At 40.3% G+C, this 13,315-nt stretch overlaps 1 pseudogene; it reads left to right on the forward strand.

Annotated features, from left to right (window-relative positions):
* LOC137235640 (nuclear pore complex protein Nup88-like) overlaps positions 1-13,315 on the forward strand; it is a 180,897-nt pseudogene that overhangs the window by 139,700 nt on the left and 27,882 nt on the right.

The raw sequence follows: 13,315 nt of genomic DNA on the forward strand, positions 1-13,315 counted from the left end.
TTATTTTTTTTTGAGGCTGTAGAAATGTTGTGTAATGCTAGATCGGAATAGAGGCGTGGCACCACTTATTAAAAAAAAATTTCTTCCAATATCCTCTTACAATAAAACTTGGTAAGTGAAATATCATTGATACAGAACGACCCTCTTAAACATCCTTTATATATAAAAGTGGGCGTGGTCTTTAACCGAATCCCATCCATTTTTAATAGAAATATTTCCTGCTATAGGGAAAATATGTTACTCAATTTTATTACGATATGTTAATTTTTCTTCGAGTTATGGCCCCCGAAACATAGAAAATATAAGTATATATAGTCATAAAAGGGGCGGTGCTACGCCCATTTTCAAAAAATTAAATGTTTTCCTTTTCTTATTATAATTTCACTTGGGAATAGAAATCTCATTGATATAAACCTTTTTTTTTGCAAATATATAGCTTATTTTATGCGTCCGCGACCCTTTAAAAATCCTTTATATAAAAGTGCGCGTGGTACTTAACTGATTTCGTCAATTTTTCTTCGAAGCATTCTTATAGTAAAGGCAACCTCTCTGTCGAATGATAGGTTCAGCGGTTTTTGATTTATGATTAATAATATTGGTAAAATAGATAGTGTGTGATGCCACGCCCATTTTCGAAAAGTTTTTCAAATTTTTATCGTTAGTCCAACCATCAAATTTCAACATTCTAGGTGTATTATTTACTTAATAATCTGGTGTTTTGTGCTTTCCAAAATGTTATATATATATGAAAAATTTAGGCGTGGTTATCATCATATTTCGCTCATTATAAATAGCGATGAGAGATGAGTGACAAGGAACCCATATACCAAAATTCAATATATCTCAATATTTATTTGCTTAAGCAGACGGACGGACGGGCATGGCTAAATCAATTCCGTTGTGTTACAAAAGCTATAATTTGGTAAGGATAGGGTCTCTGCCAACTTTCAATGTAATATCCTTAACGGATTTTGATTTACGACTTGTTAAAGTTCCACATTTTCTTCTTTTAAATGTGGGTAGTGCCACACCCATATTCCAAAATTTTTTAGAATTTTTGTTTTTCTCTATAAAACCAATCCACCTACCAAATTTCATTGGCTTAGCGGTATGCGTTTTTGAATTATCTAATGTTTTCCATTTTTCTAAATTTTCGATATCGAATAGAGGGCGTGGTTATCGTCCGATTTCGCTCATTTTCAATATCAATTTTTTTGGGTCGAGATAAGCCCGTATACCGAAGTTAGTAAAGATATCTTAATATTTGCTCACGGTATCGTGGCTTGGAAGTCTATATCTATCAATTATACACTAGCATATACATACAGCCTGCATAAACGGGTACCAGTACGTATACGTAACATTTTTATTATTATTTGGTATAAAAGTGTTAGGTTGCAATGGCCGGCCCGTGGGGACCTTACATTGACTCCATAGTGCTACCAGGGTTTGTTTAACGACCAAACTCAAAACCCCTTATCAGAAATATTATAAAATAACTCCGTCCTCTTGGCAAATATTAGAACCTGGAACGTGCTCGATTATTTCCTTCTCCAACCGGCACTCGCTATCGCTAAACAGGCCTAATTTGAAAGCATGTATAGCCAGGAGCCAGTGTCGAGTCAGAATATCCGTCATAAGCCTGCAGTTATATCTTCTTAATGATTAGAGTGCCTTAATTAGTCTAATGTTGTAAGAGCTGCATATGATCTTTGACCGTACAGTACCGCACTTAGAAACATGCCTTCCCTGCTTGGTCGTTCATGTGTTAATCTCGCCTTCTCTTAAACTCGCCCAATCTTATTGGGACGTCTACAGTGCAAGCTTCAAAAGATGCGCCCTTTTTAGCGAGCCCAGCCGCTAGTTCATTCCCGTCTATTCCCATATGTCCTGAGACCCAATATAGATATATGCCTCGCCCTATCCCCGATTCTTTTCAGGGATTGCTTACACTCGAATACATCAGCTAGTTCCTCCAGTGCTTCTACTGCTTTGGTAACGGCTACTACCTCTGCCTGAAATGCGCCTCATTGATCTGACAGTTTGTAGCGTCTGTTTATTTCTGAGAGCACAATTGTTCTATGGAATGCAGAACCCTGCCAGCGGTGTACACGTGTATCGCCTCGTTTGCTATTTGAAAACCCTTGTGCCAACCATTCCCAACTACTGCGGCTCTTAGAGCCCTTTCGAAGCGCAGGTACACAATTAGGAATGGATACTATTGGGATGTGCCGAAGCATTTATGAGTAGTTCATCTAGAGGGAAGTTTACTTTTGAATTGCCTACACTAGCGAGTAGACGCTCTCATCTCTCTGAAGTAAACTGATGCTAGAGTTATATTCTGTAGCATCAGGCTAAAGTACTCGTGCAATATGTAATAGGTGTTCCATAGCTTTTGTTTGTTTTGAATGACTTCTAGAAGTTATTCTCACTCCTGGCTGAACGTCCAACTCTAGCGAACTGTTGTGCTCTCTCCACTTTCTTATTATTTTTTATGACTTTGTAGCCATTTTCTTACCCCTCCCTTTCGTTCATCTAATTTCCTTCCTCAATTTCAACTTAAATAAAATTTATTACATTTTCATTGTTTGCTTTTGATTAATTAATTTATGATTTATTCTTTTTAATGAAGACCGACACAATTCGCACTTGCTTTTGTTATGAACTCATTTGCTTTGGATTTATAAAATTAAAAGAATAACTAAAATTCACGTGGCAAGTTTGTGGCATCATTGCGCGCTTAACTTTTTGTCTGGGCCACTTAAAATTTTGACCGCTGTCATGCGTAAAGTAGCAATGAAATTTTGTTATCGCAACAACAATAAAATGTAGGTTTAACATTTACAGAAAAAGTGCGTTTTTACGCAGATGTTATTTCATGTAATTTTTTCCTTTCGAGTGCTTTGGAATAAGCTGGAAGCTGGAGGGCTGGAAGTAAATCAATATATTACGGCAGCCCGGATAACTTCAAAAGACGCCTCATTGATCTGACAGTAACGTACTACTGACGTACTAAATAAGTTTCGCGAAAGGTGGAAGCATTACCAAGAAACAAAGACGGACTACCATCTAAATTGCATCATGTAACGGAAGGCGAGTTTGAATCACCCAGAAGTCGTCACCAAGGCAATTCTGTGCACTGATAACTTTGGATATTAGAAATGCTTTTAACACCGCGAACTGGATGCAGATAATGGCAGCGTCAGCGTCCCTCAGGGATCTGTTCTAGGTCCAACGCTATGGAATGCGATGTATGACGGTGTGCTACAAATCGTCCCGGAGGCAAGGAAAATGTTGGCTATGCAGATGATATTATTAGTAGATAGCAGTGGCCAGGTAACTTTAGCTGCTCCAAGCATTTTGTAATGACGCCTTGGAAAGAATAGGGGAATGGCTGACGAACATTAGGCTGGATATGGCGAGCAATAAGACAGACGTTGTTTTGGTGAGCTCAAAGTGGACTGCGCATGAGTTAGTCCTAACCATAGGAGATTATCAAATAAATTCAAAGCCTTTCTTGAAATATCTAGTAGTAAACATTGACTCAAAACTATGTTTTAAGGAGTACTTCAGGGCGGTGGGGGAGAAAGTTCCTAGAGTTAGTAGAGCCCTAACGCGAATAATGCCCAACATCGGCGGCCCAGGTGAAGCTACCCCTCAGCTATTATACAACGTAACCAGCTTGAAAATATTATATGCAGAACCGGTATGGCACAGATCTAAAATGGCCCACCAAAAAGATATACTATAAGTCTACCGTATTTCTGCTATACGAATTGCATGTGCTTATCGGACGGTGTCCGATGACGCGATCCATGTTTTGTCCAGAAAAATCCCAGTAGATTTACCGTCAGATGAAATGGCCAATCCGTATGGCATTGGAATCAGCCGACCATTTGAAGATGCTACGAAAAGCGCAAGGTTAGGAACATTAGTTAGGTGGTAAGAAAAGTGGGAATAATCGCTGGGCACAGGACCTTCATGCTAGTTCGGAATATAGCGGAATGGTACGAGCGAAAACACGGCGAACTAAATTACCACCTCACACAGATATTGAGCGGGCACGGCGGCTTCAAGGAATATGTACGTAAGCGTGGGATAGATGAGCATCCTTTTTGTAAACATTGCCCTCCGAATTGGAAAGCGCAGAACCCGTAATATTTCACTGCGCTCCTTTTTAACGGCGAATGACTCTCTGTACACAGAGTTTTTGAAGAGTAGCCTTCCATTAGGAATTTAGTTCTCCAAATGTGCAGAAAAATAGATTGTTGGACTGCAAGGAGCAAGGTGGGCTTTATAGTTGTGACGCAATTGATGCATGCTGAAAGGGAGCGCAGAGAAATGCGCATGCGAAATAGTAGAGACTAAATCGCCTTTTTTTGGCCTGAGTATCATCTTTCATGTGCATAGCATAACCTAGCCAGCGTAGACGCAGTCTTTTCATTCGCTGAACTGTGTGGGTGTCTGCATAAAGCTCGTAGAGCTCAGTACTAAATCTTCTTTGGTACTCGCCGTTGTTGATGGGTAGAGTTTCGTAAAAAGAACTTTTCTCTCGAACACTCCCAAAGCCGCCTCATCTGATTTTGTGCTGGTCCATTCATCTGCATCATATAGCAGTACAAGTACGGTACGTGCTTTGTAGAGCATGATTTTCATTTGCCAAAAGCGTAATTTACTTTTCAATTGTCTACTCGGCCCATAGTAGCATTTGCTAGAAATAGTGATTCTTCGCTGGATTTCTTGACTGGCGTTGTTGCCAGGGCTGGTTCGAGATTTCTCGTCGTAAGCCTTTGGTAGCGCGGTCTCACACCAAAGCTATGATTTTCTCTTTGCTTTTTCTTATAACTTGGGCTTATATTTTTGTTTTTTCAGAAAGACTTTTTGCATACATAAGAACCTTAACAAAGTCTCCTTCAGATCATACTTTAAACGGGAACTCCTAAAAACACGCAATAGTATATATAAAAAGGAAGCTTCAGCAATGGCGACACTCTTTTAAGTTTGTATAATTTCCACATGTAAGACTCATTCGCATAATTATATGATACCTCTCCTTACTTACACTTGCAGCACCAGCACTACGCCCCATAACACACACTTGGCTAGCACACGACTCTTTTGACCATACCAATTCCCAATGCTATTCCCTTTCGCTGCCTGCTGCGCTAATTCCCTCAACATTACACCCTTCTACATAGAATTTTATAATTTTTTTTGGTTTTTTCTGCTGTATTTTATTTCATTTCGTGACACATTTTTTTTTTCCTTTCCATTGCGTAATGAATGTATTTAACTCATCTCACATGTGTCCTTTATTTTTTTGTGTAACAACACCAGGACATATTCTTCATTATGTAAATGCACCGCTTTACACGATTTTTGTTGTTGTTGTTGTATTTGACCGTTTCCTTCTTTACAACAATTTCATACATATCTTGTGCATAATTTATTTTTTCGCATTAACGTTTTTTTCTTCCGCGTTGGTCTTCTTCTTTTTCTGCTAACCATATTCATTTGCACTTGTTTAACCGTGGTTTTTCTGCAAGAGCGTTGAGTCGCACTACCTCTCTCTCTCCCTCTTCTACCTCCTCTCACGTTTTCTTTATTTATGTGTGCTTGCCGTGCATTTAAAACAATAACGAAATGTGGTCGTGGCGATATCTGTGAGTAGTCTATAAAATTTAAGCTCTAACAGATTTGTCGTAGCTTGTTGTTATCCCTTTGACTTGCCACACACACACACGCACACACACGGTGCATGCAGCGAAATATCAGCTTCCATCCTCTCTCCAACACTACACGCGTTTGTCAATGTGTTTTTTATCGCATACTTTTTTAAAAGCCGTTTTTTTTTAAATTAAAAGCACGTCCTAAGTCCACATTTGGTCAGCGTCTTTTACCAACTTTTGACAGCTGTGTGAGCAAGCTCACGGTATAAGGGATGCGGTTTGAAGGTGCTTATAAAACCAAACCTAAACAAGCGTCGAGTGTGTTTCTTCAAGTGAATGCGTACGTGTTCTGTAAATAATACTATCCAGCTTAGTATGAGGATGGAAGCGCCTTTAATGTTGTCTTGTCAGTTTTTAGCAAGACTAAAAGAGTTAATGCACTTACGTAGCTTTCTTTTGGTGTATTTATTGTACACCTGCTTGTCTAAACCTCATTTTGGTGGTTTCGCGTGCTTTGAAAAATAATTAGGTTACTCATTTTTTAGATGGACTAAACGCTCTCTAAAGTGGGGCTAGGTTAAGTTGTAGAGCTGGGCCGCAAAATCATTTTCAGCCTGATACTGAGGCGATAAATGGGTATTTTTTTTTATTGGACGTTGGGGTAGCGCACTACCCTCAATTGGCGCAATAAAACCATGATAATACTGTAACGTCACGGGGGAGAAAGGCGATTTCCACACTCTTGGAAAACTGCTCGTGTAGCTTTTCTACCAAAGGCAGGGAAGATCGGTCACGTATATCCCAAAGATTATAGACCCATTAGCTTAGCATAATTTCTGCTCAAAACTATGAGAGGCTGATTTATGTGTACATAAACTACAACGTGGATGAAAAGCTGCTCTCTACAACACAACATGCGTACACCAAGGGTCGGTAGACACCGCATAGCATAGGGTGGTAATAAGCATAGAGAAAGCCTTGGAATATAAGGAATATGCTCTAGGAGTCTTCTTAGACATTTCCGGGGCTTTCAACTATGTTTCTAAATGAGCGGTTATGGATGGTCTTAATTAAATTAAAGCACATCCAGCCTTAGCTAGATGGATCGGCTGCATGTTAAATTGCAGGAAGGTTACATTACAATGGGGATTGCATGGGGCCACGAAATCAGTGCACAGGGGCACGCCGCAGGCAGGGGTGCTATCACCTCTGCTGTGGACGCTGGCATCAATTCGATGAGGGACCCGTAAAACGTACGGCTTACGCAAATGACGTTGCAATAGTCATAAGTGGAAAGTGTCTTCCAACGATTAGCACTTTGATTGATCAGGCATCTCGGGATATTCATACCTGGGCATCTAATGTCGGGTTGACAGCCAATGCGGAGAAGACGGATATGGTCTTGTTACAAAAATGTACAAGGTCCCAAATTGGACCAGGCCTAAGTTAGGAGGGGTGAGCCTACAGGAGAAACCTTGCACAAAATATCTGGGAATCATCCTAGACAGTAAGCTGTCATGGAAGCTCAGCGTGGAGGAGAGGGTGAAAAAGGCATCAACGGCACTTTATGCATGTAAAAGAATGCTGGGGTGTACGTGGGGTTTATCACCCTATATTTCTCATTGGGTTTTTACAGCGATTGTAACCCCTATTCCTTACTATGGAGTTCTTGTTTGGTGAAAAGCCTCACAAAAAACAACCTACCTCCAAAAATTAGAGTGCGTATACAGACTATCAATGCTTAGCATTACGGGAGCCCTGAAAACAAGGCCGACTGTACTGTATGCCATTCTACATATTCCATCTCTAAACCTGGTAGCAAAGAACATAGCGCTAATAACTGCAACCAGGCTCAGATCCGCGGGGCAGCTTGAGCACCGACCGTACGGTCATAGTAGTATAGCGCCATCAATTACAGGACGAACAGACTACCTGATTCCCTATCTGCGCTTCGAGGGAGATCTTAAGGCCACAATAGAGGTGGACGGTTGGCACAAGGGTGGTCAAATGGCGGAAGAGAAGATACATGTGTACACAAATGGTTCCAAAGTAGTGTAAGGAGTAGTGTCTGCGCGGTATGCTGTGCTGGTCCGGAAATAAAGAGATCCTACAAGCTGCCAGACTACTGTAGCGTTTTTAAAGCGGAAATATTAGCCATAACCAAAGCAAAAGAAACACTGGAAGAGAATAGCTCAAACTGCAACCGTGCTAGCTTTTATATTGACAGCCAAGCAGCAATTAAGGCAATAATATGGCATAGCACAGCATCTAAAAGTGTGTTAGAGTTTAAGTAGTATACATCTATTTTGGGTCCAGGGCATATGGGAATAGATGGGAATGAAAAATCAGATGAACTAGCTAAAAAGGGCGCGTGTCTTGAAGCTTGCACCGCAGATGTCCCAATTAGATTGGGCGAGATTAAGAGAAGGTGAGAGGTGCACATGATCGACCAAGCGGGAAAGGCGTGGATTCAATCGCGGAGCTGTTAAGTGTCGAAGATTATGTGCAGGTCTTACAACCTTAGACCAACAAAGTTGCTTCTATCGTTAAAAAAAAGGGGACTGTAGACTCATGACAGGTATTCTGACTAGACACTGCCTTCTGACGTCACATGCCTTTAAATTAGGCTTTGTCAGTGATGGCAGATGTAGGAAGGTGGGTTGTAGGAGGAAACAATCGAGCACGTTTTGTGCTCGTGCTCCGCGCTTGTCAGGTTAAGACTCCAGCTATTAGGAGTGATACAGCTGTCAGATCTAGAAGCAGCACGTGGCTTAAGTCCTAGAAAGCTTCTAGTATTTGCAAAGAGGACGGAGTTATTTTATAACGTAGGTCCAGCTTTTTGATAGAGTTTTTCAGTTTGATCGTTAAACTTCTGGTAACACTACGAACTCATTCAGTATATGTAAGGTCCTCATGGATCGGCCAGTTCCACCTAACCTAACCTAATTAAAGCATAGTTGCCCCCAAAAAACGTAGAACGCTCACTTATACTTAATATCATACTTTAAAAACTCGTGAGCTTTGATTCCAGCAAGCTCTTCAAGCTGCACCTTGACCATTTTAAGCTGTCATAATTTAAAAACAAAAATGTAAATCTGTCTACCGAGTATTAATTAAGTGTGTAAAACTCTCAGCCAATTAGAATTTCATCATATATTATCAACAAAAAAACAAATGCAATTATGCGCGGATTTTAAATCATTACAAGTCCTAACGTCAATTTCGACTTTATAAAAATATTTGCCAAAAAGCCACTGCAAATTGTTTGCCAAAGCCGCAACATCAATTTCACACTCACGCCAAAGCAGAAGCTCTTGCTTTGTTGTTGAATGGCCAACCACTTGTTATCTCCCTAACCGCAGTGCGGCCATAAGTGGGCAGTCAAAAAATACGCTTTCGCACGAAATATTCGTTTTTCCGCCAAAATGAATGCTTGGTAAAGGGTTGTAGTACAGTTATTTAGCAAATTGCAAATCAACAAATGCCCTAAACACTAGGAAAAATATACGAGCGCACAGGTAAAACCACAACAACAACTATAATGACGCATAGCATAAAGACCAGGGCTCCAGAATAACTCTTAACTAAGATGGCAACTTTTTTTTTTGGACTATAATCTAAAGGCATATACTAAGTGATGTATATTGAAACGATTTTCCGTCATCCCTTGTCAAATTTGGTTTCGAGACAAACCGGTTTCGGCGTTGTGCCATATATCTGGTTTCGTATAAAAGAAGGATGCCAGTTAGCGGGCATCTTCTTCAACGCAGAGGCTGCCATGAACGCATTGCAGGAAATGATACGTACGAAGAAATGAATGGTGTCCAAAGAAAAAAAATTCTTCTACAATCGTTTGTCTGCTCCTGAGTATCTACAGAGCTCAAATACGAAGCTTAAATACCAAAGTGCTTCATGAAAGGCTGCTTTCAGTGCAATAAATTCAATACGTCAAGATCGACCGCAGGCAAAGCTCCACCGTTCTGGATATGCACACTATACGAGGTCATAATATCAACTCAGATCATCATCTTGTAGCAGCCAAGATATGCGCGCACCTCTGTAAAACAAAAAAAGTACGCACAGTAACACAAAGATAGCTTGCGGTCTAGGAGCTACACACGAAACAAATGACTTAACTACTCGGTTTAAAACTTATTCTCTGAAAGCAATATTTGAACTGGCACCAGCCAACCTACACGACAAACATATATAATGAGGAATGACGTCCCGCTTCGAAAGAAATAGCGAGTAGTCATGATCCGTTGAGGTAGAATGCATACATGAGTAGTAAAAAGAAACGTGAACCCAACAAGCGTAAGTGCGAAGAGCGTTAGATCCTTTCTGATTACAGTACTTCCCAAAAATTCCACTAGGAAATGTGTAGCCTAGCCACCAAGTTATAGGAAGAAGCACTTCTTTTTATTACTAAATAGGACAATAGAGTCCCCGTATTTCCCGGCGAGTCAAATATGTGGCGAAGAGTAAAAGGCATGCACCAAAACGTATGAGAAATATAATCGGATGAGAACCTGAGAGTACCTTGAATCTGAACCAAAGGAAAGGGGATCCCAATCGGTGCAGTCACAGCGGAATTTTGTTCAAAAGGCCATATATGTCCGGACTCGACCTTATGAGTTCACTATAGAAGCAGTCTATGCCTGAGTTTGCTATGGTAGCATCAGGATTGTGAAATACCTCTTCGGTCTATTGGAGACCGCCAAAAAGTCAAACCGTAAATTCTATATTCTGTAACCAAGCTCAAGAGAGAGAAATGATGAACATTTCGGTAAATCAGGTCAAGTCAAAGTAATGGCTACCATCAAGAAATCGGTTCATTCGCGTCTATGTAACCAAGTCACTATTGACATACGTAAACTATGGAAGACTTCATGTAAATTAAAAGTAAATTCCTCTCTGGACGAAAATAAGTCACACTGTGTAAGACATTTGTCATAATCATGGCCGTTATCGAAAGAGGACTCGCTCTGCTTTAGAGTATTCACAATAAAAGCTCTCCGAAGTATATATTGACCCTGCAGAGGGATGAATGCGGTCCATAGGCCCAAACCGTATTTCTAGCGACAACCGATGTTTGCTTCAAAGAAACGGAATGACCCCCACTAAAGTGAAGAGGATTGGTAGAAAGCGCATCAGACTCCCTAAGTTTTAAGCGAGTCTTGGGGATGTGGATAGTCCATTACAGTATATCAATCTGGTACTTTGCGAATGTTCGGGTCAGAATTTTAGTGGCCTCTTACGACAGGCATGCTTTGGGAAAATTGTTACCCCCATAACCGGTAGAAGCTAGCCTACCTTATTGTCTTCAGGTACCGTCAAAAACGGATGGCTGGCGTGCTTTGATATCAGCGAGGGGTTTTATTTAGGGGATTTAATTATTTCTCTTCCTGAGAAACAGTTATTTGGAAAAGGATTAAAAAATCGAAAAGGGTTGAATTGGCAAGGGATGACGGGAAGTTCTCCAAACTTATTCAATGTCTAAGAATTTAAGTTAAAAAAATATAAAGGGAGGGGGAAGTATTTTCGGTAGGTGCTAGGTTAGTCCATTGTCCGCGAGATTAGGTTAGATTGAACTGCCAGGTCCGTGAAGATCTCACATAGACTGAATTAGTTCGTAGTGTTAAGTTAAGTTAAAGTAGGTTAGAAGTTTGTTTAACGACCAAACTGAAAAACCCTATCAAAACCAAGACCCGTGTTATGAAATAAATCCCGTCCCTTTGGCAAATACTAGAAGGTTTCTAGGACATATGCCACTTGCTGCTTCTAGATCTGATAGCTGTATCACTCCTAGTAGCTAAAGGAATAGCCTAGTAAGCGCAAGACACAAGTACAAAACGTGCTCGGTTATCTTCTCCTCCAACTTTGTTAGTCTAAAGTCACTTTAAAGCGCCGCGCTTGGGTCTAGGCCTATCCCGCTTAGTCGATCATTTATAACTTTCACCGTTTCTTAATCTCGCCCAATCTAATTGGGACGTCTAGGGAACAAGCTTCGAGGTAAGCGCATTTTGGGGAAGTTTTTTTAAAGTTTTCCTCTTTTCTGGATTCTGAAGCTAATACATGTATGCTCTGAGAAGGATGGCCTGTCAAGTACCGTTAACCCCCATAAAGTAGGTAAGCTCGGAACTCAATGGGGTACCAACCACATTATTTGACGTTGTAGGAACTCTGGCGCTGTTAGACATTTGTAGACTACTCTGGAGTATATACAAAACAGAGCACAACCGTTAAGAATGATTTTTCATTTAAACTAGATTTTGGAGCGCTGACAGAACTCCTTAAACCTTGTACTTGTAATTTGTTTAACTACAACAAAACAACCGCTAAAGCAAAGCGCAGCAATTCGAAGCAAAACAAAGCAATGCAGCCAACTTCACAACGCATAAACATTGACCGTTAATCGTTCATGCCAATGGTTGCTATGCACTTATCTTTCTGCGCTCGGCACTCCGCTGCCAACATACCTTCGATGAGAAACGTGCCAATGCATAATCATCGAAGCCATTACGTTCATCGTTCTATGTTCGCCCACACCAACAACAACATTCGTGCTTATGTTTCGATATTTTTTCTACCTGCACACCTGTTTGCTGTCAGTGTCGTCTCGTATCTTGGTTTGCCATTATTTTTGTTTACCGCAATTTACCATCGAAAACTAAACGCTACCACAGATCGCGCGATTTTCGTAAACGGGTTAAACGGATTTTTGTTTACGTATGATTTCCCACATTTTGTTTGTTCGTTTGCTCGTTTTTTGGTCACATTTCGCTCACATTCGCTTCATTCCACGCAAATCCACTTGGCACGCGCACCACTTCATTTCGTTTGAGTTTGTTTTTGGTTTGCTCGAAATGCGCTACCTGTAGAGAGCTTTTTATTTATTTTCGTGCATCTGGTGAATTTGGTCTTTGGTATTATTTGTTAATTGGGCATTTTCGTTGCTCAAATGTGTACATAAAATCGTGATTTGTAAGTATAAATTCTCTCACTTCTATTGCAAGTGCATCAGCATTTTTATTCCCATTTTTATACTCAGTTGAGCAGAGCTCACAGAGTATATTAACTTTGATTGGATAACGGTTGGTTGTACAGGTATAAAGGAATCGAGATAGATATAGACTTCCATATATCAAAATCATCAGTATCGTAAAAAAATTCGATTTAGCCATGTCCGTCCGTCCGTCCGTCCGCCTGTCCGTTAACACGATAACTTGAGTAAATTTTGAGGTATCTAGATGAAATTTGGTATGTATATTCCTGGGCACTCATCTCAGATCGCTATTTAAAATGAACGATATCGGACAATAACCACGCCCACTTTTTCGATATCGAAAATTTCGAAAAATCGAAAAAGTGCGATAATTCATTACCAAATACGGATTAAGCGATGAAACTTGGTAGGTGAGCTGAACTTATGACACAGAATAGAAAACTAGTAAAATTTTGGACAATGGGCGTGTCACCGCCCACTTTTAAAAGAAGGTAATTTAGAAGTTTTGCACGCTGTAATTTGGCAGCCGTTGAAGATATCATGATGAAATTTGGCAGGAACGTTACCCTTATTACTGCATGTCTGCTTAATAAAAATCGGAGAACGACCACGCCCACTTTTAAAAAAAAAAATTTTTTTA

This window comes from Eurosta solidaginis, unplaced genomic scaffold, assembly GCF_040869045.1.
Source record: "Eurosta solidaginis isolate ZX-2024a unplaced genomic scaffold, ASM4086904v1 ctg00000623.1, whole genome shotgun sequence".
Taxonomy (NCBI): Eukaryota; Metazoa; Arthropoda; class Insecta; order Diptera; family Tephritidae; genus Eurosta; species Eurosta solidaginis.